This window comes from Phalangium opilio, unplaced genomic scaffold (genome assembly GCF_054372755.1).
Source record: "Phalangium opilio isolate 3A_F unplaced genomic scaffold, DU_Popi_V2 ptg000019l_1, whole genome shotgun sequence".
Lineage (NCBI taxonomy): Eukaryota > Metazoa > Arthropoda > Arachnida > Opiliones > Phalangiidae > Phalangium > Phalangium opilio.
In genome coordinates, this window is record NW_028324152.1 from 5,570,032 (window position 1) to 5,589,274 (window position 19,243).

General features: G+C 28.0%; 9 pseudogenes; all 9 read left to right on the forward strand.

The window, feature by feature from the left end:
- The first annotated feature begins 7,186 nt into the window (after positions 1–7,186).
- On the forward strand, positions 7,187–7,305 carry LOC149700338 (5S ribosomal RNA; annotated as a pseudogene).
- A 137-nt stretch (positions 7,306–7,442) lies between these two features.
- LOC149700339 (5S ribosomal RNA) lies at positions 7,443–7,545 on the forward strand (annotated as a pseudogene).
- A 121-nt stretch (positions 7,546–7,666) lies between these two features.
- On the forward strand, positions 7,667–7,769 carry LOC149700340 (5S ribosomal RNA; annotated as a pseudogene).
- A 122-nt stretch (positions 7,770–7,891) lies between these two features.
- LOC149700341 (5S ribosomal RNA) lies at positions 7,892–7,994 on the forward strand (annotated as a pseudogene).
- Positions 7,995–8,115: 121 nt separating this feature from the next.
- LOC149700342 (5S ribosomal RNA) lies at positions 8,116–8,218 on the forward strand (annotated as a pseudogene).
- Positions 8,219–8,340: 122 nt separating this feature from the next.
- Positions 8,341–8,443, forward strand: LOC149700343 (5S ribosomal RNA; annotated as a pseudogene).
- A 122-nt stretch (positions 8,444–8,565) lies between these two features.
- Positions 8,566–8,684, forward strand: LOC149700344 (5S ribosomal RNA; annotated as a pseudogene).
- A 138-nt stretch (positions 8,685–8,822) lies between these two features.
- On the forward strand, positions 8,823–8,925 carry LOC149700345 (5S ribosomal RNA; annotated as a pseudogene).
- Positions 8,926–9,047: 122 nt separating this feature from the next.
- Positions 9,048–9,166, forward strand: LOC149700346 (5S ribosomal RNA; annotated as a pseudogene).
- Positions 9,167–19,243: the final 10,077 nt, after the last annotated feature.

The following is a 19,243-nucleotide window of genomic DNA, read 5'->3' on the forward strand; positions in this document are numbered from 1 at the left end:
CGCATGTTTTTTTTCTTCAAGATACAAAATCCGTGACAACGATTTCTTATTGAATATTGAATTTTAACAGTTTTTTGAATGAAATTGTTATATTTGCTTGAATTAAAGCAAAAAGAACAAAAATAATGGTTTCAGTGATTATATTTGAAAATAGTGAAAAAAAACTCAAAATGTGCTTTTCTGGTCGAGAAACGTCGATTTTGAAAATGGTAATAATAATCGAGGTACATTTTTATTTATTGATCAATCGAGATGAAATCACTTTTAATGAGTATTTTATAAGTATTTAAGCTAAATTCGGTCAAAAATTTGTCCAGAAAAAAATGCATTCAAAAATGTAAGGAAAAAATCGCATGTTTTTTTTCTTCAAGATACAAAATCCGTGACAACGATTTCTTATTGAATATTGAATTTTAACAGTTTTTTGAATGAATATCGTTACATTTGCATGAATTAAAGCAAAAAGTACAAAAATAATGGTTTCATTGGTTATATTAGAAAATAGTAAAGAAAGACTCAAAATATGCTTCTCTGGCCGAGAAACGTCGATTTTGAAAATGGTACTAATAATCGAGGTACATTTTTATTTATTGATCAATCGAGATGAAGTCACTTTTAATGAGTATTTTATAGGTAATTAAGCTGAATTCGGTCAAAAATTTGTCCAGAAAAAAATGCAATCAAAAGTGTACCGAAAAAATCGCATGTTTTTTTTCTTTAAGATGCAAAATCCGTGACAGCGATTTTTTACTGAAAATTGAATTTTAACAGTTTTTTGAATGAAATTGTTATATTTGCTTGAATTAAAGCAAAAAGAACAAAAATAATGGTTTCAGTGATTATATTTGAAAATAGTGAAAAAAAACTCAAAATGTGCTTTTCTGGTCGAGAAACGTCGATTTTGAAAATGGTACTAATAATCGAGGTACATTTTTATTTATTGATCAATCGAGATGAAATCACTTTTAATGAGTATTTTATAAGTATTTAAGCTAAATTCGGTCAAAAATTTGTCCAGAAAAAAATGCATTCAAAAATGTAAGGAAAAAATCGCATGTTTTTTTTCTTCAAGATACAAAATCCGTGACAACGATTTCTTATTGAATATTGAATTTTAACAGTTTTTTGAATGAAATTGTTATATTTGCTTGAATTAAAGCAAAAAGAACAAAAATAATGGTTTCAGTGATTATATTTGAAAATAGTGAAAAAAAACTCAAAATGTGCTTTTCTGGTCGAGAAACGTCGATTTTGAAAATGGTAATAATAATCGAGGTACATTTTTATTTATTGATCAATCGAGATGAAATCACTTTTAATGAGTATTTTATAAGTATTTAAGCTAAATTCGGTCAAAAATTTGTCCAGAAAAAAATGCATTCAAAAATGTAAGGAAAAAATCGCATGTTTTTTTTCTTCAAGATACAAAATCCGTGACAACGATTTCTTATTGAATATTGAATTTTAACAGTTTTTTGAATGAATATCGTTACATTTGCATGAATTAAAGCAAAAAGTACAAAAATAATGGTTTCATTGGTTATATTAGAAAATAGTAAAGAAAGACTCAAAATATGCTTCTCTGGCCGAGAAACGTCGATTTTGAAAATGGTACTAATAATCGAGGTACATTTTTATTTATTGATCAATCGAGATGAAGTCACTTTTAATGAGTATTTTATAGGTAATTAAGCTGAATTCGGTCAAAAATTTGTCCAGAAAAAAATGCAATCAAAAGTGTACCGAAAAAATCGCATGTTTTTTTTCTTTAAGATGCAAAATCCGTGACAGCGATTTTTTACTGAAAATTGAATTTTAACAGTTTTTTGAATGAAATTGTTATATTTGCTTGAATTAAAGCAAAAAGAACAAAAATAATGGTTTCAGTGGTTATATTTGAAAATAGTGAAGAAATACTCAAAATATGCTTCTCTGGCCGTGAAACGTCGATTTTGGAAATAATATTAAAAATCGAGGTACATTTTTATTTATTGATCAATCGAGATGAAGTCACTTTTAATGAGTATTTTATAGGTAATTAAGCTAAATTCGGTCAAAAATTTGTCCAGAAAAAAATGCATTCAAAAATGTACCGAAAAAATCGTATGATTTTTTTTTTTCAAGATAAAAAATCCATGACGACGCTTTCTTATTGAAAATTGAATTTTAACAGTTTTTTGAATGAATTTCGTTATATTTGCTTGAATTAAAGCAAAAAGTACAAATATAATGGTTTCAGTGGTTATATTTGAAAATAGTAAAGAAAGACTCAAAATATGCTTCTCTGGCCGAGAAACATCGATTTTGAAAATGGTATTAATAATCGAGGTACATTTTTATTTATTGATCAATCGAGATGAAATCACTTTTAATGAGTATTTTATAAGTATTTAAGCTAAATTCGGTCAAAAATTTGTCCAGAAAAAAATGCATTCAAAAATGTAAGGAAAAAATCGCATGTTTTTTTTCTTCAAGATACAAAATCCGTGACAACGATTTCTTATTGAATATTGAATTTTAACAGTTTTTTGAATGAATATCGTTACATTTGCATGAATTAAAGCAAAAAGTACAAAAATAATGGTTTCATTGGTTATATTAGAAAATAGTAAAGAAAGACTCAAAATATGCTTCTCTGGCCGAGAAACGTCGATTTTGAAAATGGTACTAATAATCGAGGTACATTTTTATTTATTGATCAATCGAGATGAAGTCACTTTTAATGAGTATTTTATAGGTAATTAAGCTGAATTCGGTCAAAAATTTGTCCAGAAAAAAATGCAATCAAAAGTGTACCGAAAAAATCGCATGTTTTTTTTCTTTAAGATGCAAAATCCGTGACAGCGATTTTTTACTGAAAATTGAATTTTAACAGTTTTTTGAATGAAATTGTTATATTTGCTTGAATTAAAGCAAAAAGAACAAAAATAATGGTTTCAGTGATTATATTTGAAAATAGTGAAAAAAAACTCAAAATGTGCTTTTCTGGTCGAGAAACGTCGATTTTGAAAATGGTACTAATAATCGAGGTACATTTTTATTTATTGATCAATCGAGATGAAATCACTTTTAATGAGTATTTTATAAGTATTTAAGCTAAATTCGGTCAAAAATTTGTCCAGAAAAAAATGCATTCAAAAATGTAAGGAAAAAATCGCATGTTTTTTTTCTTCAAGATACAAAATCCGTGACAACGATTTCTTATTGAATATTGAATTTTAACAGTTTTTTGAATGAAATTGTTATATTTGCTTGAATTAAAGCAAAAAGAACAAAAATAATGGTTTCAGTGATTATATTTGAAAATAGTGAAAAAAAACTCAAAATGTGCTTTTCTGGTCGAGAAACGTCGATTTTGAAAATGGTAATAATAATCGAGGTACATTTTTATTTATTGATCAATCGAGATGAAATCACTTTTAATGAGTATTTTATAAGTATTTAAGCTAAATTCGGTCAAAAATTTGTCCAGAAAAAAATGCATTCAAAAATGTAAGGAAAAAATCGCATGTTTTTTTCTTCAAGATACAAAATCTGTGACAACGATTTCTTATTGAATATTGAATTTTATCAGTTTTTTGAATGAATATCGTTACATTTGCATGAATTAAAGCAAAAAGTACAAATATAATGGTTTCAGTGGTTATATTTGAAAATAGTGAAGAAATACTCAAAATATGCTTCTCTGGCCGTGAAACGTCGATTTTGGAAATAATATTAAAAATCGAGGTACATTTTTATTTATTGATCAATCGAGATGAAGTCACTTTTAATGAGTATTTTATAGGTAATTAAGCTAAATTCGGTCAAAAATTTGTCCAGAAAAAAATGCATTCAAAAATGTACCGAAAAAATCGTATGATTTTTTTTTTCAAGATAAAAAATCCATGACGACGCTTTCTTATTGAAAATTGAATTTTAACAGTTTTTTGAATGAATTTCGTTATATTTGCTTGAATTAAAGCAAAAAGTACAAATATAATGGTTTCAGTGGTTATATTTGAAAATAGTCAAGAAAGACTCAAAATATGCTTCTCTGGCCGAGAAACATCGATTTTGAAAATGGTATTAATAATCGAGGTACATTTTTATTTATTGATCAATCGAGATGATGTCACTTTTAATGAGTATTTTATAGGTAATTAAGCTGAATTCGGTCAAAAATTTGTCCAGAAAAAAATGCAATCAAAAGTGTACCGAAAAAATCGCATGTTTTTTTTCTTCATCCGTGACAGCGATTTTTTACTGAAAATTGAATTTTAACAGTTTTTTGAATGAATATTGTTATATTTGCTTGAATTAAAGCAAAAAGTACAAAAATAATGGTTTCAGTGATTATATTTGAAAATAGTGAAAAAAAACTCAAAATGTGCTTTTCTGGTCGAGAAACGTCGATTTTTAAAATGGTACTAATAATTGAGGTACATTTTTATTTATTGATCAATCGAGATGAAATCACTTTTAATGAGTATTTTATAAGTATTTAAGCTAAATTCGGTCAAAAATTTGTCCAGAAAAAAATGCATTCAAAAATGTAAGGAAAAAATCGCATGTTTTTTTTCTTCAAGATACAAAATCTGTGACAACGATTTCTTATTGAATATTGAATTTTATCAGTTTTTTGAATGAATATCGTTACATTTGAATGAATTAAAGCAAAAAGTACAAATATAATGGTTTCAGTGGTTATATTTGAAAATAGTGAAGAAATACTCAAAATATGCTTCTCTGGCAGTGAAACGTCGATTTTGGAAATAATATTAAAAATCGAGGTACATTTTTATTTATTGATCAATCGAGATGAAGTCACTTTTAATGAGTATTTTATAGGTAATTAAGCTAAATTCGGTCAAAAATTTGTCCAGAAAAAAATGCATTCAAAAATGTACCGAAAAAATCGAATGTTTTTTTTCTTCAAGATACAAAATCCGTGACGATTTCTTATTGAATATTGAATTTTAACAGTTTTTTGAATGAATATCGTTACATTTGCATGAATTAAAGCAAAAAGTACAAAAATAATGGTTTCATTGGTTATATTTGAAAATAGTGAAAAAAAAACTCAAAATGTGCTTTTCTGGTCGAGAAACGTCGATTTTGAAAATGGTACTAATAATCGAGGTACATTTTTATTAATTGATCAATCGAGATGAAGTCACTTTTAATGAGTATTATATAAGTATTTAAGCTGAATTCGGTCAAAAATTTGTCCAGAAAAAAATGCATTCAAAAGTGTACCGAAAAAATCGCATGATTTTTTTTTCAAGATAAAAAATCCATGACGACGCTTTCTTATTGAAAATTGAATTTGAACAGTTTTTTGAATGAATATCGTTACATTTGCTTGAATTAAAGCAAAAAGTACAAAAATAATGGTTTCATTGGTTATATTTGAAAAAAAAGAAAAAAACTCAAAATGTGCTTTTCTGGTCGAGAAACGTCGATTTTGAAAATGGTATTAATAATCGAGGTACATTTTTATTTATTGAAAAATCGAGATGAAATCACTTTTAATGAGTATTTTATAAGTATTTAAGCTAAATTCGGTCAAACATTTGTCCAGAAAAAAATGCATTCAAAAGTGTACCGAAAAAATCGCATGTTTTTTTTCTTCAAGATACAAAATCCGTGACAGCGATTTTTTACTCAAAATTGAATTTTAACAGTTTTTTGAATGAATATTGTTATATTTGCTTGAATTAAAGCTAAAAGTACAAAAATAATGGTTTCAGTGATTATATTTGAAAATAGTGAAAAAAAACTCAAAATGTGCTTTTCTGGCGGTGAAACGTCGATTTTGGAAATGTTATTAAAAATCGAGGTACATTTTTATTTATTGATCAATCGAGATGAAGTCACTTTTAATGAGTATTTTATAGGTAATTAAGCTAAATTCGGTCAAAAATTTGTCCAGAAAAAAATGCATTCAAAAGTGTACCGAAAAAATCGCATGTTTTTTTTCTTCAAGATACAAAATCCGTGACAGCGATTTTTTACTGAAAATTGAATTTTAACAGTTTTTTGAATGAATATCGTTACATTTGCATGAATTAAAGCAAAACGTACAAAAATAATGGTTTCATTGGTTATATTTGAAAATAGTGAAAAAAAAACTCAAAATGTGCTTTTCTGGTCGAGAAACGTCGATTTTGAAAATGGTACTAATAATCGAGGTACATTTTTATTTATTGATCAATCGAGATGAAGTCACTTTTAATGAGTATTTTATAAGTATTTAAGCTAAATTCAGTCAAAAATTTGCCAGAAAAAAATGCATTCAAAAGTGTACCGAAAAAATCGTATGATTTTTTTTTCAAGATAAAAAATCCATGACGACGCTTTCTTATTGAAAATTGAATTTTAACAGTTTTTTGAATAAATATCGTTATATTTGCTTGAATTAAAGCAAAAAGTACAAATATAATGGTTTCAGTGGTTATATTTGAAAATAGTGAAGAAATACTCAAAATATGCTTCTCTGGCCGTGAAACGTCGATTTTGGAAATAATATTAAAAATCGAGGTACATTTTTATTTATTGATCAATCGAGATGAAGTCACTTTTAATGAGTATTTTATAGATAATTAAGCTGAATTCGGTCAAAAATTTGTCCAGAAAAAAATGCAATCAAAAGTGTACCGAAAAAATCGCATGTTTTTTTTCTTCAAGATGCAAAATCCGTGACAACGATTTCTTATTGAAAATTGAATTTTAACAGTTTTTTGAATGAATATTGTTATATTTGCTTGAAGTAAAGCAAAAAGTACAAAAACTATGGTTTCAGAGGTTATATTTGAAAATAGTGAAAAAAATTCTCAAAATGTGCTTCTCTGGTCGAGAAACGTCGATTTTGAAAATGTTATTAAAAATCGAGGTACATTTTTATTTATTGATCAATCAAAATGAAATCACTTTTAATGAGTATTTTATAGGTAATTAAGCTGAATTCGATAAACAATTTGTCCAGAAAAAAATGCATTAAAAAGTGTACCGAAAAAATCGCATGTTTTTTTCTTCAAGATAAAAAATCCATGACAACGCTTTCTTAGTGAAAATTGAATTTTAACAGTTTTTTGAATGAATATCGTTAAATTTGCTTGAATTAAAAAAGCAAACATATCTTCTTTTTGTTATTGTTTTATATAGATGAAGGTTAATTAAATTCAAATTATTAACTAGTACTCTCGGCAACGGCCATATCACGCTGAATACACCGTTTCTCGTCCGATCACCGAAGTTAAGCAGCGTCGAGCGCAGTCAGTACTTCGGAGGGAGACCACTTAGGAACACTGCGTGCCGTTAGCTTTTTCACTTTTTATTTGTCTTTTAAATTCCAATAGATAAGAAAAAAGCAAAGATATTTTCTTTTTGTTATTGTTTTAAAAAGCTGAAGGTTAATTTGTCTCACTTAAATTAAATTCGAATTATTAACTAGCGCTCTCGGCAACGGCCATTTCACGCTGAGAACACCGGTTCTCGTCCGATCACCGAAGTTAAGCAGCGTCGAGCGCAGCCAGTACTTGGGAACACTGCGTGCCGTTGGCTTTTTCCTTTTTGTTTCCTCTTTTAAATTCCACCAGATATGAAAAAACCAAACATATCTTTTTTTGTTATTGTTTTATAAATATGAAGGTTAATTAAATTCAAATTATTAACTAGCACTCTCGGCAACGGCCAAATCACGCTGAAAACACCGGTTCTCGTCCGATCACCGAAGTTAAGCAGCGTCGAGCGCAGTCAGTAATTGGGAACACTGCGTGCCGTTGGCTTTTTCCTTTTTGTTTCCTCTTTTAAATTCCACCAGATATGAAAAAACCAAACATATAATCTTTTTGTTATTGTTTTATAAATATGAAGGTTAAGTAAATTCGAATTATTAACTAGCACTCTCGGCAACGGCCATATCACGCTGAAAACACCGGTTCTCGTCCGATCACCGAAGTTAAGCAGCGTCGAGCGCAGCCAGTACTTGGGAACACTGCGTGCCGTTGGCTTTTTCCTTTTTGTTTCCTCTTTTAAATTCCACCAGATATGAAAAAACCAAACATTTCTTTTTTTGTTATTGTTTTATAAATATGAAGGTTAATTAAATTCAAATTATTAACTAGCACTCTCGGCAACGGCCAAATCACGCTGAAAACACCGGTTCTCGTCCGATCACCGAAGTTAAGCAGCGTCGAGCGCAGTCAGTACTTGGGAACACTGCGTGCCGTTGGCTTTTTCCTTTTTGTTTCCTCTTTTAAATTCCACCAGATATGAAAAAACCAAACATATAATCTTTTTGTTATTGTTTTATAAATATGAAGGTTAAGTAAATTCGAATTATTAACTAGCACTCTCGGCAACGGCCATATCACGCTGAAAACACCGGTTCTCGTCCGATCACCGAAGTTAAGCTGCGTCGAGCGCAGTCAGTACTTGGGATCACTGCGTGCCGTTGGCTTTTTCCTTTTTGTTTCCTCTTATAAATTCCACCAGATATGAAAAAAGCAAACATATCTTCTTTTTGTTATTGTTTTATAAAGATGAAGGTTAATTAAATTCAAATTATTAACTAGCACTCTCGGCAACGGCCATATCACGCTGAATAGACCGTTTCTCGTCCGATCACCGAAGTTCAGCAGCGTCGAGCGCAGTCAGTACTAGGGAGGGAGACAACTTAAGAACACTGCGTGCCGTTAGCTTTTTCACTTTTTTTTTGGTCTTTTAAATTCCAATAGATATGAAAAAAGCAAAGACATTTTCTTTTTTCTATTGTTTTAAAAAGATGAAGGTTAATTTGTCTCGCTTAATTTAAATTCGAATTATTAACTAGCACTCTCGGCAACGGCCATATCACGCTGAAAACACCGGTTCTCGTCCGATCACCGAAGTTAAGCAGCGTCGAACGCATACAGTACTTGGGAATACTGCGTGCCGTTGGCTTTTTCACTTTTGTTTCCTCTTTTAAATTCCACCAGATATGAAAAAAGCAAATATATCTTCTTTTTGTTATTGATTTATAAAGATGAAGGTTGATTAAATTCAAACTATTAACTAGCACTCTCGGCAACGGCCATATCACACTGAATACACCGTTTCTCGTCCGATCACCGAAGTTCAGCAGCGTCGAGCGCAGTCGGTACTTGGGAGGGAGACCACTTAGGAACACTGCGTGCCGTTAGCTTTTTCACTTTTTTTTGTCTTTTAAATTCCAATAGATATGAAAAAAGCAAAGATATTTTCCGTGACAACGATTTCTTATTGAATATTGAATTTTAACAGTTTTTTGAATGAATATCGCTACATTTGCATGAATTAAAGCAAAAAGTACAAATATAATGGTTTCAGTGGTTATATTTGAAAATAGTGAAGAAATACTCAAAATATGCTTCTCTGGCCGTGAAACGTCGATTTTGAAAATGGTACTAATAATCGAGGTACATTTTTATTTATTGATCAATCGAAATGAAGTCACTTTTAATGAGTATTTTATAGGTAATTAAGCTGAATTCGGTCAAAAATTTGTCCAGAAAAAAATGCAATCAAAAGTGTACCGAAAAAATCGCATGTTTTTTTTCTTCAAGATGCAAAATCCGTGACAGCGATTTTTTACTGAAAATTGAATTTTAACAGTTTTTTGAATGAATATCGTTATATTTGCTTGAATTAAAGCAAAAAGTACAAATATAATGGTTTCAGTGGTTATATTTGAAAATAGTGAAGAAAGACTCAAAATATGCTTCTCTGGCCGAGAAACGTCGATTTTGAAAATGGTACTAATAATCGAGGTACATTTTTATTTATTGATCAATCGAGATGAAGTCACTTTTAATGAGTATTTTATAGGTAATTAAGCTGAATTCGGTCAAAAATTTGTCCAGAAAAAAATGCAATCAAAAGTGTACCGAAAAAATCGCATGTTTTTTTTCTTCAAGATACAAAATCCGTGACAGCGATTTTTTACTGAAAATTGAATTTTAACAGTTTTTTGAATGAATATTGTTATATTTGCTTGAATTAAAGCAAAAAGTACAAAAATAATGGTTTCAGTGATTATATTTGAAAATAGTGAAAAAAAAACTCAAAATGTGCTTTTCTGGTCGAGAAACGTCGATTTTGAAAATGGTACTAATAATCGAGGTACATTTTTATTTATTGATCAATCGAGATGAAATCACTTTTAATGAGTATTTTATAAGTATTTAAGCTAAATTCGGTCAAAACTTTGTCCAGAAAAAAATGCATTCAAAAATGTAAGGAAAAAATCGCATGTTTTTTTTCTTCAAGATACAAAATCCGTGACAACGATTTCTTATTGAATATTGAATTTTAACAGTTTTTTGAATGAATATCGCTACATTTGCATGAATTAAAGCAAAAAGTACAAATATAATGGTTTCAGTGGTTATATTTGAAAATAGTGAAGAAATACTCAAAATATGCTTCTCTGGCCGAGAAACGTCGATTTTGAAAATGGTACTAATAATCGAGGTACATTTTTATTTATTGATCAATCGAGATGAAGTCACTTTTAATGAGTATTTTATAAGTATTTAAGCTAAATTCAGTCAAAAATTTGCCAGAAAAAAATGCATTCAAAAGTGTACCGAAAAAATCGTATTTTTTTTTCAAGATAAAAAATCCATGACGACGCTTTCTTATTGAAAATTGAATTTTAACAGTTTTTTGAATAAATATCGTTATATTTGCTTGAATTAAAGCAAAAAGTACAAATATAATGGTTTCAGTGGTTATATTTGAAAATAGTGAAGAAAGACTCAAAATATGCTTCTCTGGACGAGAAACGTCGATTTTGAAAATGGTACTAATAATCGAGGTACATTTTTATTTATTGATCAATCGAGATGAAGTCACTTTTAATGAGTATTTTATAGGTAATTAAGCTGAATTCGGTCAAAAATTTGTCCAGAAAAAAAATGCAATCAAAAGTGTACCGAAAAAATCGCATGTTTTTTTTCTTCAAGATGCAAAATCCGTGACAGCGATTTTTTACTGAAAATTGAATTTTAACAGTTTTTTGAATGAATATTGTTATATTTGCTTGAATTAAAGCAAAAAGTACAAATATAATGGTTTCAGTGGTTATATTTGAAAATAGTGAAGAAATACTCAAAATATGCTTCTCTGGCCGTGAAACGTCGATTTTGGAAATAATATTAAAAATCGAGGTACATTTTTATTTATTGATCAATCGAGATGAAGTCACTTTTAATGAGTATTTTATAGGTAATTAAGCTAAATTCGGTCAAAAATTTGTCCAGAAAAAAATGCATTCAAAAGTGTACCGAAAAAATCGCATGTTTTTTTTCTTCAAGATAAAAAATCCGTGACAAGGATTTCTTATTGAAAATTGACTTTGAACAGTTTTTTGAATGAATATCGTTACATTTGCTTGAATTAAAGCAAAAAGTACAAAAATAATGGTTTCATTGGTTATATTTGAAAAAAGTGAAAAAAACTCAAAATATGCTTCTCTGGCCGAGAAACGTCGATTTTGAAAATTGTACTAATAATCGAGGTACATTTTTATTTATTGATCAATCGAGATGAAGTCACTTTTAATGAGTATTTTATAGATAATTAAGCTGAATTCGGTCAAAAATTTGTCCAGAAAAAAATGCAATCAAAAGTGTACCGAAAAAATCGCATGTTTTTTTTTCTTAAAGATGCAAAATCCGTGGCAGCGATTTTTTACTGAAAATTGAATTTTAACAGTTTTTTGAATGAATATCGTTATATTTGCTTGAATTAAAGCAAAAAGTACAAATATAATGGTTTCAGTGGTTATATTTGAAAATAGTGAAGAAAGACTCAAAATATGCTTCTCTGGCCGAGAAACGTCGATTTTGAAAATGGTACTAATAATCGAGGTACATTTTTATTTATTGATCAATCGAGATGAAGTCACCTTTAATGAGTATTTTATAGGTAATTAAGCTGAATTCGGTCAAAACTTTGTCCAGCAAAAAATGCATTCAAAAATGTAAGGAAAAAATCGCATGTTTTTTTTCTTCAAGATACAAAATCCGTGACAACGATTTCTTATTGAATATTGAATTTTAACAGTTTTTTGAATGAATATCGCTACATTTGCATGAATTAAAGCAAAAAGTACAAATATAATGGTTTCAGTGGTTATATTTGAAAATAGTGAAGAAATACTCAAAATATGCTTCTCTGCCCGAGAAACGTCGATTTTGAAAATGGTACTAATAATCGAGGTACATTTTTATTTATTGATCAATCGAGATGAAGTCACTTTTAATGAGTATTTTATAAGTATTTAAGCTAAATTCAGTCAAAAATTTGCCAGAAAAAAATGCATTCAAAAGTGTACTGAAAAAATCGTATGATTTTTTTTTCAAGATAAAAAATCCATGACGACGCTTTCTTATTGAAAATTGAATTTTAACAGTTTTTTGAATAAATATCGTTATATTTGCTTGAATTAAAGCAAAAAGTACAAATATAATGGTTTCAGTGGTTATATTTGAAAATAGTGAAGAAATACTCAAAATATGCTTCTCTGGCCGTGAAACGTCGATTTTGAAAATGGTACTAATAATCGAGGTACATTTTTATTTATTGATCAATCGAGATGAAGTCACTTTTAATGAGTATTTTATAGGTAATTAAGCTAAATTCGGTCAAAAATTTGTCCAGAAAAAAAATGCATTCAAAAATGTACCGAAAAAAATCGCATGTTTTTTTCTTCAAGATAAAAAATCCGTGACAAGGATTTCTTATTGAAAATTGAATTTGAACAGTTTTTTGAATGAATATCGTTACATTTGCTTGAATTAAAGCAAAAAGTACAAAAATAATGGTTTCATTGGTTATATTTGAAAAAAGTGAAAAAAACTCAAAATATGCTTCTCTGGCCGAGAAACGTCGATTTTTAAAATGGTACTAATAATCGAGGTACATTTTTATTTATTGATCAATCGAGATGAAGTCACTTTTAATGAGTATTTTATAGATAATTAAGCTGAATTCGGTCAAAAATTTGTCCAGAAAAAAATGCAATCAAAAGTGTACCGAAAAAATCGCATGTTTTTTTTCTTCAAGATGCAAAATCCGTGACAGCGATTTTTTACTGAAAATTGAATTTTAACAGTTTTTTGAATGAATATTGTTATATTTGCTTGAATTAAAGCAAAAAGTACAAAAATAATGGTTTCAGTGATTATATTTGAAAATAGTGAAAAAAAACTCAAAATGTGCTTTTCTGGTCGAGAAACGTCGATTTTGAAAATGGTACTAATAATCGAGGTACATTTTTATTTATTGATCAATCGAGATGAAATCACTTTTAATGAGTATTATATAAGTATTTAAGCTGAATTCGGTCAAAAATTTGTCCAGAAAAAAATGCATTCAAAAGTGTACCGAAAAAATCGTTTGATTTTTTTTTCAAGATAAAAAATCCATGACGACGCTTTCTTATTGAAAATTGAATTTTAACAGTTTTTTGAATGAATATCGTTATATTTGCTTGAATTAAAGCAAAAAGTACAAATATAATGGTTTCAGTGGTTTTATTTGAAAATAGTAAAGAAAGACTCAAAATATGCTTCTCTGGCCGAGAAACATCGATTTTGGAAATAATATTAAAAATCGAGGTACATTTTTATTTATTGATCAATCGAGATGAAGTCACTTTTAATGAGTATTTTATAGGTAATTAAGCTGAATTCGGTCAAAAATTTGTCCAGAAAAAAATGCAATCAAAAGTGTACCGAAAAAATCGCATGTTTTTTTCTTCAAGATGCAAAATCCGTGACAGCGATTTTTTACTGAAAATTGAATTTTAACAGTTTTTTGAATGAATATTGTTATATTTGATTGAATTAAAGCAAAAAGTACAAAAATAATGGTTTCAGTGATTATATTTGAAAATAGTGAAAAAAACTCAAAATGTGCTTTTCTGGTCGAGAAACGTCGATTTTGAAAATGGTACTAATAATCGAGGTACATTTTTATTTATTGATCAATCGAGATGAAATCACTTTTAATGAGTATTATATAAGTATTTAAGCTGAATTCGGTCAAAAATTTGTCCAGAAAAAAATGCATTCAAAAGTGTACCGAAAAAATCGTTTGATTTTTTTTTTCAAGATAAAAAATCCATGACGACGCTTTCTTATTGAAAATTGAATTTTAACAGTTTTTTGAATGAATATCGTTATATTTGCTTGAATTAAAGCAAAAAGTACAAATATAATGGTTTCAGTGGTTTTATTTGAAAATAGTAAAGAAAGACTCAAAATATGCTTCTCTGGCCGAGAAACATCGATTTTGGAAATAATATTAAAAATCGAGGTACATTTTTATTTATTGATCAATCGAGATGAAGTCACTTTAAATGAGTATTTTATAGGTAATTAAGCTAAATTCGGTCAAAAATTTGTCCAGAAAAAAATGCATTCAAAAATGTACCGAAAAAATCGCATGTTTTTTTTCTTCAAGATACAAAATCCATGACAACGATTTCTTATTGAATATTGAATTTTAACAGTTTTTTGAATGAATATCGTTACATTTGCATGAATTAAAGCAAAATGTACAAATATAATGGTTTCAGTGGTTATATTTGAAAATAGTGAAGAAATACTCAAAATATGCTTCTCTGGCCGTGAAACGTCGATTTTGAAAATGGTATTAATAATCGAGGTACATTTTTATTTATTGATCAATCGAGATGATGTCACTTTTAATGAGTATTTTATAGGTAATTAAGCTGAATTCGGTCAAAAATTTGTCCAGAAAAAAATGCAATCAAAAGTGTACCGAAAAAATCGCATGTTTTTTTTCTTCAAGATGTAAAATCCGTGACAGCGATTTTTTACTGAAAATTGAATTTTAACAGTTTTTTGAATGAAAATTGTTATATTTGCTTGAATTAAAGCAAAAAGTACAAAAATAATGGTTTCAGTGATTATATTTGAAAATAGTGAAAAAAAACTCAAAATGTGCTTTTCTGGTCGAGAAACGTCGATTTTGAAAATGGTACTAATAATCGAGGTACATTTTTATTTATTGATCAATCGAGATGAAATCACTTTTAATGAGTATTTTATAAGTATTTAAGCTAAATTCGGTCAAAAATTTGTCCAGAAAAAAATGCATTCAAAAATGTAAGGAAAAAATCGCATGTTTTTTTTCTTCAAGATACAAAATCCGTGACAACGATTTCTTATTGAATATTGAATTTTAACAGTTTTTTGAATGAATATCGTTACATTTGCATGAATTAAAGCAAAAAGTACAAAAATAATGGTTTCATTGGTTATATTAGAAAATAGTAAAGAAAGACTCAAAATATGCTTTTCTGGTCGAGAAACGTCGATTTTGAAAATGGTACTAATAATCGAGGTACATTTTTATTTATTGATCAATCGAGATGAAATCACTTTTAATGAGTATTATATAAGTATTTAAGCTGAATTCGGTCAAAAATTTGTCCAGAAAAAAATGCATTCAAAAGTGTACCGAAAAAATCGTTTGATTTTTTTTTCAAGATAAAAAATCCATGACGACGCTTTCTTATTGAAAATTGAATTTTAACAGTTTTTTGAATGAATATCGTTATATTTGCTTGAATTAAAGCAAAAAGTACAAATATAATGGTTTCAGTGGTTATATTTGAAAATAGTGAAGAAAGACTCAAAATATGCTTCTCTGGCGGTGAAACGTCGATTTTGGAAATAATATTAAAAATCGAGGTACATTTTTATTTATTGATCAATCGAGATGAAGTCACTTTTAATGAGTATTTTATAGGTAATTAAGCTGAATTCGGTCAAAAATTTGTCCAGAAAAAAATGCATTCAAAAATGTACCGAAAAAATCGCATGTTTTTTTTCTTCAAGATACAAAATCCGTGACAACGATTTCTTATTGAATATTGAATTTTAACAGTTTTTTGAATGAATATCGTTACATTTGCATGAATTAAAGCAAAAAGTACAAAAATAATGGTTTCATTGGTTATATTAGAAAATAGTAAAGAAAGACTCAAAATATGCTTCTCTGGCCGAGAAACGTCGATTTTGAAAATGGTACTAATAATCGAGGTACATTTTTATTTATTGATCAATCGAGATGAAGTCACTTTTAATGAGTATTTTATAGATAATTAAGCTGAATTCGGTCAAAAATTTGTCCAGAAAAAAATGCAATCAAAAGTGTACCGAAAAAATCGCATGTTTTTTTCTTCAAGATGCAAAATCCGTGACAGCGATTTTTTACTGAAAATTGAATTTTAACAGTTTTTTGAATGAAATTGTTATATTTGCTTGAATTAAAGCAAAAAGGACAAAAATAATGGTTTCAGTGATTATATTTGAAAATAGTGAAAAAAAACTCAAAATGTGCTTTTCTGGTCGAGAAACGTCGATTTTGAAAATGGTAATAATAATCGAGGTACATTTTTATTTATTGATCAATCGAGATGAAATCACTTTTAATTAGTATTTTATAAGTATTTAAGCTAAATTCGGTCAAAAATTTGTCCAGAAAAAAATGCATTCAAAAGTGTACCGAAAAATTTCGTATGATTTTTTTTTCAATATAAAAAATCCATGACGACGCTTTCTTATTGAAAATTGAATTTTAACAGTTTTTTGAATGAATATCGTTATATTTGCTTGAATTAAAGCAAAAAGTACAAATATAATGGTTTCAGTGGTTTTATTTGAAAATAGTAAAGAAAGACTCAAAATATGCTTCTCTGGCCGAGAAACATCGATTTTGGAAATAATATTAAAAATCGAGGTACATTTTTATTTATTGATCAATCGAGATGAAGTCACTTTAAATGAGTATTTTATAGATAATTAAGCTAAATTCGGTCAAAAATTTGTCCAGAAAAAAATGCATTCAAAAATGTACCGAAAAAATCGTATGATTTTTTTTTTCAAGATAAAAAATCCATGACGACGCTTTCTTATTGAAAATTGAATTTTAACAGTTTTTTGAATGAATTTCGTTATATTTGCTTGAATTAAAGCAAAAAGTACAAATATAATGGTTTCAGTGGTTATATTTGAAAATAGTAAAGAAAGACTCAAAATATGCTTCTCTGGCCGAGAAACATCGATTTTGAAAATGGTATTAATAATCGAGGTACATTTTTATTTATTGATCAATCGAGATGATGTCACTTTTAATGAGTATTTTATAGGTAATTAAGCTGAATTCGGTCAAAAATTTGTCCAGAAAAAAATGCAATCAAAAGTGTACCGAAAAAATCGCATGTTTTTTTTCTTCAAGATGTAAAATCCGTGACAGCGATTTTTTACTGAAAAATGAATTTTAACAGTTTTTTGAATGAATATTGTTATATTTGCTTGAATTAAAGCAAAAAGTACAAAAATAATGGTTTCAGTGATTATATTTGAAAATAGTGAAAAAAAACTCAAAATGTGCTTTTCTGGTCGAGAAACGTCGATTTTGAAAATGGTACTAATAATCGAGGTACATTTTTATTTATTGATCAATCGAGATGAAATCACTTTTAATGAGTATTTTATAAGTATTTAAGCTAAATTCGGTCAAAAATTTGTCCAGAAAAAAATGCATTCAAAAATGTAAGGAAAAAATCGCATGTTTTTTTTCTTCAAGATACAAAATCCGTGACAACGATTTCTTATTGAATATTGAATTTTAACAGTTTTTTGAATGAATATCGTTACATTTGCATGAATTAAAGCAAAAAGTACAAAAATAATGGTTTCATTGGTTATATTAGAAAATAGTAAAGAAAGACTCAAAATATGCTTCTCTGGCCGAGAAACGTCGATTTTGAAAATGGTACTAATAATCGAGGTACATTTTTATTTATTGATCAATCGAGATGAAGTCACTTTTAATGAGTATTTTATAGGTAATTAAGCTGAATTCGGTCAAAAATTTGTCCAGAAAAAAATGCAATCAAAAGTGTACCGAAAAAATCGCATGTTTTTTTCTTCAAGATGCAAAATCCGTGACAGCGATTTTTTACTGAAAATTGAATTTTAACAGTTTTTTGAATGAATATTGTTATATTTGATTGAATTAAAGCAAAAAGTACAAAAATAATGGTTTCAGTGATTATATTTGAAAATAGTGAAAAAAACTCAAAATGTGCTTTTCTGGTCGAGAAACGTCGATTTTGAAAATGGTACTAATAATCGAGGTACATTTTTATTTATTGATCAATCGAGATGAAATCACTTTTAATGAGTATTATATAAGTATTTAAGCTGAATTCGGTCAAAAATTTGTCCAGAAAAAAATGCATTCAAAAGTGTACCGAAAAAATCGTTTGATTTTTTTTTTCAAGATAAAAAATCCATGACGACGCTTTCTTATTGAAAATTGAATTTTAACAGTTTTTTGAATGAATATCGTTATATTTGCTTGAATTAAAGCAAAAAGTACAAATATAATGGTTTCAGTGGTTTTATTTGAAAATAGTAAAGAAAGACTCAAAATATGCTTCTCTGGCCGAGAAACATCGATTTTGGAAATAATATTAAAAATCGAGGTACATTTTTATTTATTGATCAATCGAGATGAAGTCACTTTAAATGAGTATTTTATAGGTAATTAAGCTAAATTCGGTCAAAAATTTGTCCAGAAAAAAATGCATTCAAAAATGTACCGAAAAAATCGCATGTTTTTTTTCTTCAAGATACAAAATCCATGACAACGATTTCTTATTGAATATTGAATTTTAACAGTTTTTTGAATGAATATCGTTACATTTGCATGAATTAAAGCAAAAAGTACAAATATAATGGTTTCAGTGGTTATATTTGAAAATAGTGAAGAAATACTCAAAATATGCTTCTCTGGCCGTGAAACGTCGATTTTGAAAATGGTATTAATAATCGAGGTACATTTTTATTTATTGATCAATCGAGATGATGTCACTTTTAATGAGTATTTTATAGGTAATTAAGCTGAATTCGGTCAAAAATTTGTCCAGAAAAAAATGCAATCAAAAGTGTACCGAAAAAATCGCATGTTTTTTTTCTTCAAGATGTAAAATCCGTGACAGCGATTTTTTACTGAAAATTGAATTTTAACAGTTTTTTGAATGAAAATTGTTATATTTGCTTGAATTAAAGCAAAAAGTACAAAAATAATGGTTTCAGTGATTATATTTGAAAATAGTGAAAAAAAACTCAAAATGTGCTTTTCTGGTCGAGAAACGTCGATTTTGAAAATGGTACTAATAATCGAGGTACATTTT